The following is a 9,099-nucleotide window of genomic DNA, read 5'->3' as shown; positions in this document are numbered from 1 at the left end:
TAAATACTGGTACTTGAGGGAGAGTATTAAAGCATTAGAATTGTTATACCACTTCTTACTTCCAGTTATAAAATAAGAAACAATAAGAATTCTATAAGAGTGGTCTTGCATTACATGGTTCAGGGTTTGTTTGTTTTCTTTTCTGTATATTTCTGTCTTTTACAGATAATAGCCGTAAGGATTGCTTTCATGTTAGATAGTCAGATTACCTGAGGATGTTTTAAATTATACAAGTACATCTTGAATAATTTACAAGTATTTCTCCTAGGAACAACATATTTATGTGATAATACTTTTTAAAACATATACTTCTGAAACTATAAAAATGATCAAAATATTGGAAAGCAAGGGCCTTTTACTTAAAAAGCAAACAGTGACACTGTGACAATCTACAGCACTGTTGTTATCTGAGCAGGCTCTAGCACATGGTGACATAATGGAGACAGAAAGCAATACTTTGCCGATTCACATATGAGCAATTGATGGTATGTATGTTCCTTAGGGGACCCCTGGCCTTATTTAGCAGCTGATCTTCAGCTTCTGCATCATCTTTTCCCACAGATATAGTCGATTAGATTTCTGTGTATGCTATCTGGAGAAGTGCACGTTTGTGGTTTTTTGAAAAGATATTTGTGATGAGCAAGTTGTTGGTCTTGTAAGAACCTATCGTGGGATCTCCAGCTTCATTTCTGTCTCCAAGACCATATTTTCTTACTAATGTTCCTTCCTCTTTGATTCCAATTGCCAATAATTATTAATGAATATTGATTGCATGTTTGGTTAATTTCAGACTGAAGGCATTGCTAGGATTCTTCATTTTCTGCATCTCTAGCTTCAGTGGTTGGTATGCAAATTTGAATAATAATTGTATTGGTGGAGTTTTCGTATGGGTATAAACATTAACATATCACAAAAGTATTGTACTTCAAGATTGATCTTGAAATACCCATTTTGACAGTAAATGTGATATCATTCCTCTTGAATCTCTCATTCCCAGCATAGTACATAGTACAGTATGATTTCCAATACTAGTCTGTTTCAACTCACTCATAGTTAGAGCAGTACTCATTGTGTTCCATGTAATTTTTGACTACTTCTACTGTTCCTTTTTATGGGGAAGAGAAAAATATGATCCACTGTTTTGGTTAGGGAATTTATACTCACAGGAATCCTGACCATAGCAGAGTAATACTCATTCATACCCTTCACCATCCTCACAATCATCGTTATATTTGAGTCCATTGTCAAAACCACTGTGTCCTATGGAGGACCGTCTTTGCCAATGGCCCGCTACTCTCCCAGCATGCTGTTCTCCAGGACTGGTTCCTTCCTGTGGTTTATTCATAGTGCAGGAGATGAAGGCTCCCCTCCTGGCCACGACAAAGCATTCTGATTCTACTTCAAAGACAGATTTGTTTGTTCCTCCAACAGACCGTGGTAATTTAAATATTCTTCACCCACAGCGTATTCAAATTCATCACTTCCTTAACCTTTCCGAATCATCACAGCCAAAGTGAAGCCACCAAAGTACAATACACTGACAGCCCCGTGTCCCCTAGGTAGAGCGACCTCAAAAACACAACAGAATTCACTGCCATCAAGTTGATTCCAACAGGGTAGAATTGCCATTGGAGATTTCCAAAACTAATTCTTGCTGGGAATAGAAAGCCTCCTTACCCCCCAGAGCCACTGGTGGTTTTAAAGTACAGACCTGGCAGTTAGGAGCCCGACTGTAACCACTATGCCACCAAAGCGTTGAAACTACCTGGCTATTTTCAGATTATGTGCTCCACACAATTCTCTTCATGTTGTTGTGGCCAAATAATGAAGAAGCCTGTATTAGAAGAACTCTAACCCAATTGCTACCTAAAAGCAAAGCTGGTCAGACTTCAGCCTATTGCTATCATACTCATCCTCACCGAAGCAGACTTTCCAGAGAAAGGCATCGTTAAAGAAAGGACCAGTGGATATGGAAGAACCCCTTAATAAGGAGGGTTCATATATTAGCTATAAAAATGTAGTGATAAGGCATCACGGATATGGCACAGGACAGGGGAATATGCAATTTATTATTCACAAGACGGTTATGAGCTGAAGCCTAAACAAACTCCCTAGCAACAAGGACATATTCCATTCATATGTTTTTACTTAATATCGTACTTTTAAAGAAGAAAAAAACAGTGAAGCCATTAGTATTTTTTCTTTAAATCTATCTGGAAATTGGAAAATAATTTAGATGTTAGAATATTGTTGAATTTACAAATCCTAATGCAACTACAGTATAGTCTTTATCCAGCCCCTTCCTTCTTCTGATTCTGAATCCATTTATACCCCTTCACCCCATAGCGCAACTCTTCAGTCCCCCGTCTGTCCATTACGTAGTGCTGACTTGGTTTCTCTACAAACACTAGAGCCCCTAGACCCAATTGCTTTATGTCATGATTGGTGAGTGTCTGCATGGCCTAGCCATAAGCACTAGTCCCTCATTTAGACATATGTAAAGCCTAGACATCTTACAAAATGTACTTAACACAACTGATAACTAGTAAAAACATATGACACATAAGTTATTTTAGAACAAAGTTTAAATTCTTTCCACTTTATATAATTGCTTCTCCATTTTATATAGTTTCTAAAATTATCTATGAAATTTCTCATAAGGATGAATTCCAAAGGAATGTAAAACCTTTGTAGCATCATTTTCAAGGATACATTGGATCAATTTATAAATCAATATTATTGAATAATAACATGTTATATATAATCTAATATATATGTATATTAAAACATATCTAATAAAACTTTCAATGGTTTCTTATTAAATGTAAGCATTTTATAAATTTAAAAGTTTTATAAGTCTTCCCTTTATTTTGGAGTTTTTATCATACTAAATAAACAATAACTGATTATTACTTATATATGTACTTTTGAAATGGAAAGACAGGCCTTTTATCTTTTCTACCCATCACAGCCTATTGCAATTTTGAGGTGTAACACCAAATATTTGTAATTCCTTATTATTAGCAGTTGTTTACTTTATAATTAATTAATTTCACACACAAGTTATCTCTAAAGATATTTGAAAATTTGAAGTCCTCCTTCTAAGAATATCTTGTGTAATGGACTGCATCCTTGCATTTAACTCTCTTTGAAGATAATTAACCTAAAATCTCCTCTTAGTCCTTGTTTCTGAATGTTATAAAGCTTCAAAGTAAAATTTGGGGGTTAGATGTTTTAGTCAAATCATTGGGTTACAGGCATATGTTGCCACTTAGAATTTATTCCATCTCTCTGATTGTTACATTAGTTCTCAGCTCTGGCTATACATTTGCACATTGATGATGGCCAAAAGGTGGGGAGAAGGAAATATTATTATGAATTTGATTGGCCCTCTCCCCACCAAAATATGCTTTCAATTCCTGTGGATATGATTCTGCTTGATAAGAGATAATATATTTTGTTAGGTTACTTAAATGATACCAGTGTTGGAAGGTTTAAATCCGATGGACTATGAGTTTTAAAGAGACCAGAGCAGAAAGAGATAAACAAATATGGCAGAAATCACCTGGCAGGCCTTGATGTTCAGCCAGGAATCCAAAGACTCAAGGGATGAAAGAAACTCTGCGGGTACAGCGGTTAAACACCTGGCTGTGAGCAGAATGGTTGCATGTTCGAACAAGTTCAGCAATTCTGAGGCTGAGCTGCATCCATGAAGATTACAGCCGAGAGAACACTCTTGACTCTGTAGCAAATGGAGCCAGTGTGGGTCCGAATCAACTCAGTGTCACCTAGCAACCATGGACCAAGAGGAGGTTCAGGATGACTAAACCTATACAACATTTAGCTTCTAGATTTCTGAATAAGAAATATTTCTCTTCTTTGTACCAATCAACATGAGGTATTTGTATTATGGCAAGAATAAACAGTTAAGGTATAGATAGATGGCCATCATTAGACAATAATCTGAGTTTTTTTATTTTAAAATATTTTGTCTCATGTCTCTGCTTTGTGTGGTTAGGGTCTCTTGTGTGGCAATAGAGCAAGGCTTCTCAGTATAAAAGAATATTTTGTAATTGTTTATTACTTATTTAATTGATATGACTATACACTCTCTTATTTTCATTTATACATGTGGATTTCTATTTTTATCTACCTAACTCAGATACCACCAGAGTAATTAATACCCCTTGTAAAGTTACAAATAAAAAAAAGAAAGCGGAATTAGGCAACATAGATAGTCATCAACATAATTGCTTGGGAAGAATATATAGATCACATTAGATTTGGGTTTTACAATTAGCTATAAAATAAGAATAGATCGACCTTACACATGCACTAGAAATTATAATGTACTTACCACTAGAAATTATAATGTACTTACATCTTCTTTGATCAAAATAATTTCTCAGGGATATTACAAAACATAAAGAAAAATCTTGATACATTTTGGAGTAGAGAGCCTACAAAAAATTATAATCCCAAATCATATTGCTAAGTACCTTTTGACCTTCATATCAGCTCAAAAGTGAATAGTAAATTGGATTACAGGTAGCTTTTTTTTAATACTGCACAGAATGCACCTGTTTACTCAGACACAGTTTTAATATCAAAGTATCTGTGGAAGGCTTAACACAAATCCATTTAAGAACTCTATTGACAGACAGAATTTCCCAGGAGAGAAGGAAGTTCTAAAATAACAAGTCAGCAGAGAACCCACTGCTCCTTGACTGCAGGAGAAAGAAAGAACCTGAATTATTCATCACAGGATTAAACAAATGCTCCGACTGTACAGAACATAAAAACTGGGTAGGTTTTCATGTAATTACCACATGACTGTGGAAGCTAAGCATCTATGTTCTTCTTTCATTGATATGGTTCAATAGTTACATTATTAAGCCAGAATGAACACAAAATATCATCCCTGAGCAACCACAACATGAAAAAAATAAGTAATGTATATATACATATATATACACACATATATACATATATATATATATATATATATATATATATATATATATATATATATATATATATATATATATATAAACATGTTAATGCACTTTGTCTCCCATAGTTGGGGCATGCTACCAGGAGAGACTAATCAACTGCAGGCACATCATACTTGATAGAGCAGAAAGTCAGGGAAAAAGAGGGAGAGCCCAGTGGTATGGATTGATGCAGTGGTTGCAACCATGGGCTCAAACTTAACAACTGTGAGGTTGTCTCCAGGTGGAGCAGTATTTCCTTGTGTTATCAATAGGGTCTCTGTGCGGTGGAACTCACTGGAAGGCATCTGATAGCATACCATTTTAGCTGATATGACCATGAAAGCATGAATAGGAAAGTGTAACTTTAGTTTTTCATTGTAGGAATGAGGCCACAAAATGAGAAACAAAGGTGATCTCTTGAATCTGTAAATATCAAAGAGACATTCTTTATAAATGATGCAACCAGCTGATATTATGATACTCCAGAGAGACCTGGATCAGACTTCTGTTCTACAGATGTGTAAGATAATAATTTATTGTTAGTTTAAGCTAGTGTTTTTGTGGTAATTAATACACACAGCATGCTTTAAAAATATTTGTATCTGTCTTTCAATGTATTATTAACTGTCAAGATGTGGATTCCCAACAGATTTTATGATTAACACACTCTCCATCTCCTTATAAATCATTCAGATGAAAGAATGTATTGGATCTAGTCAGCTTATTTTCAAAGCTTATTAAACTTGAGTAAAACTCTCAGTCAAGTATTAAAGGAAATTTGGAAATAAAGTGTGATGTCTCTTACACACACAGACACACACACACACACACAGAAAAATAAATAAACATTCATCCAATCATGTACAATTGAGAATTATCTTTCCCTTCAAGTGATTTTTTCTTACTTAGTGATGTTGATGTGCAAATTTTCATCATTAAGTATCACAATTTTTCCATACCTTCCTAAGATCAAATTAACCTGTCATAAAACAATTTATTCATTATGAGCACCAAGTTTATATATGGGTAGTCATAGAATACAAACACTTAACAGCTTAGTTCAATAACGCTTTCATATATTTTATCATTTTCTGGCATATTCTGTGAACGATTTCATCTGTGAGTAACTCTATTGTAAAATAACGGCAACAAAGGATGTAGAATTAGTGCACATATGCTGTGTTTATTTGAATAGCTAAGGACCACTTTTATTTTTCAGTGCCGTCCAATTATCTCCAACTCAAACGCACCCTCTGAGTTACAGAATGAAGCGCTCGCTGGCTGATCGGCATCTTTCTAGGATGCTTGTGAGGTTTCAGTCCATTGCAGTCATCCTGTCACTCCACTTCATTAAGTCTTCTTCTTCTTTTTTTAAACACATAGAAACTATTTAGTTGGCTTGCTTTCCTATGAATAGTCTCAACAACAACAAAGACTACAATTATGAAAAAGTGGGGGTGGGGGAAGCCTTAAAAACAAAACAAAAACCACCTAATTTATAAGCATCTTCACGGTGGTATATCATAGACTATGAGCAAGACTAGAGAGTGGGGAGCAATAAACTAATGACCATCAAACAGCTAGCAGACTTAGCAGTGCTGTGGACCTTGCTGCACAGAGCTACACCATGCACAGAGTTGTCTCCAAGTGCTTCCTGGATAGGGACTGTGGCCACAGCAAGTTCCCTGCAGATAGGGCAGCATCGTTTTAAAAAACAGGCAATGCTTCATGAATGTGCGTGTCATCCTCGCACAGAGGCCATGCTACCTTTGTCTGTGTCGTTCCTAATTTAGTATCTGTGCTGCTGAAGAGAGCACAGCGGACTTCTTTTCTCTGCTCTCTTACTGTACCATGATGTGCTTTCTCAAAGAAGTGAGTGAAACTGGCCAACTGTAGGAGGTATTGGCTGACCCACCCCCCATCTAAGAAGGATTCTTGCTGGCAGTCCATGCTACTGTCAGTCTTCTCTGTCAAATGCATCACTTGTCCTCTTCACTTTGCATAGCGAATGAAACATAAGAAAACATCTTTCTTGTATTGCCTGCTTTTAACTAAGATCCCATTGATGCCAGAAATAATCTCCCTCCTTTCCTCTCCTCTTTTGAATTTGTCCTGACTTTTTCTCCGCTCACTCATGATGTGCTATGGCCATCATTTTTTAATTACCTTCAGTAAAGTTTCATTTGCATGCTAAAATAATGCTGTCATTATACAGCTTCTATGTTTATTTGGAGAAGAGATTACAATTATCATATGATATATCAAATCAATGGTTGTTATTAGACCATTTCTAATAGGAAAGAAATCATAAGCATTTACATTTTTAACATTTGAAAATTTCATTAAATATGTATTGGTTGCTATTGTTAAAATATATTATAACAAAATAAAATTATTAGAAACTTTAGTGATGTAAAATTATTTGAGTAACTGACTTTGGTTTTCCCAAGAGAATTCTGTAGTTTATTTTATTTAGTATATCTTATTTGAATAATTACAACATATAACTCAATTATACCTCTTCAAGTGAGTTTAAAATGTCTTCATTTTTTACTAGATTATACAACTAACATAAAGATTTGTTTTTTGCAAATACGTGATTAAAGTAGCATAACAAAATCATAATGACCTCTAAAAATTATGACAAGATGAAAACGAGAATACTCATTAAAGAGGCTGTATAATTTTGCAAAAATGCAATAAACACAATTTGGCAGAAGAAAGATAAAAAGATTCCAAGGACAATTTATAGTGTTCATTAAAACTTGAATGCTTTCCAGATAAAGTCCTGTAGTATTTTAAAATTTATTTTGAATATCTTCATGCTATCACTTTAGTTACATTTCTAATTTTCAAATATATAATACTGTGTAATTTACTGGCTTTCCAGATAAAATGTTGTGATAAGTGAAAATATTTTAGCTTCTCTCTATAATTTTTCACATAATCCTGCAAGACCATGTATATAAATAAAATTAAGCAATTCAAAAATTAAAATATAAAGATGAAGAAAGATAAGGATAAGAACATAAATATTGCCAGGATTCTGGAGAAAATATTTTAAATATTGTACTTGTCCGTAAATTAAGGGGAGCAGTCTTTATTACCTTAAGCCTTCTAAATAAAAGACAATTATTTGTCCATAGCAAATAATTTTTCAACAACAAAAATGACAGCTATAAACACAGACTTCTCCAGCTAGAATACCTAGAGCTCAAGCTGACTTCATCTCTGAGAAGAGTTGATGAAGAAGTTCAGTAGCAACAGCTAGAACCATTTCAGGGTTTTACCATTTAACTGTCCATTGTTCATAGGTAAATCAAATCCACAAGAGCCCAAATATGATCTGGAGTCTATATCACTCAAATTTTGAGAACACAACCAGAAGAGATATGTTGCATTAAACATGAATACTGATGAGAGAAGCCCCGATGAACTGGGGGCTATCGTCAAAACTATCACTCGTGAAGAAGGCCAAAAAAAGTCATGAAAAAGACAAGAAAGAATGAAAACACATCGTGGATGTCAGAAGAGACCCTAACACTTGTGATTAATCTTCGAGTAGCTAAGGCAAGCGGAAGAAATCATGAAGTCAAAGTTAAATAGAGCACTTCAAAGGGCGGCTTGGGAAGGCAAAGTACCAGATTATAATGAAATGTGCATAAGCTTAAAGTTGGAGACCCATAAAAGGAAGAACACATTAGCATGTCTCAAACTGAAAGGACACAAGAAGTAAATTCAAGCCTCAAGTTGCAATATTGAAAAATTCTAAGGGAACCTTATGGATTGATGCATGAGGCATCCAAATAAGAGGAAACACACTCATAGTCACTGCGCCCAAAGAACTAATTTACATCCCCCCATGCCAGGAGGTAGCATTTGAACAAGAGCCCATGGCACAAAGGAAGACATTCAAGCTCCACTGAAAGCATTAGTCAAAAACAAAGCTCCAGGGATTGATGGACTATCTGTGTAGTCGTTTCAACAGCACAGGAAGCACTCACCTCTCGATTCCTAGGGAACTTGTCAGAAAGTTACTTGGCCAATTAACTCGACGAGTTCCATATTTGTCTAGAAAGAATTCCTTTGACACACTTTGGACATA

At 35.1% G+C, this 9,099-nt stretch overlaps 1 non-coding gene across 1 annotated transcript; it reads right to left on the bottom strand.

Annotated features, from left to right (window-relative positions):
- Window positions 1-6,704: 6,704 nt before the first annotated feature.
- Window positions 6,705-6,811, bottom strand: LOC142441997 (U6 spliceosomal RNA). The gene has a single exon (XR_012783268.1). It is a non-coding gene; the product is annotated as a U6 spliceosomal RNA (small nuclear RNA).
- Between the last annotated feature and the right edge of the window lie 2,288 nt (window positions 6,812-9,099).

This window comes from Tenrec ecaudatus, chromosome 2 (assembly GCF_050624435.1).
Source record: "Tenrec ecaudatus isolate mTenEca1 chromosome 2, mTenEca1.hap1, whole genome shotgun sequence".
NCBI lineage: Eukaryota > Metazoa > Chordata > Mammalia > Afrosoricida > Tenrecidae > Tenrec > Tenrec ecaudatus.
The sequence above is the reverse complement of the archived record's forward strand: the minus strand, read 5'-3'. Positions and strand labels throughout refer to the sequence as shown.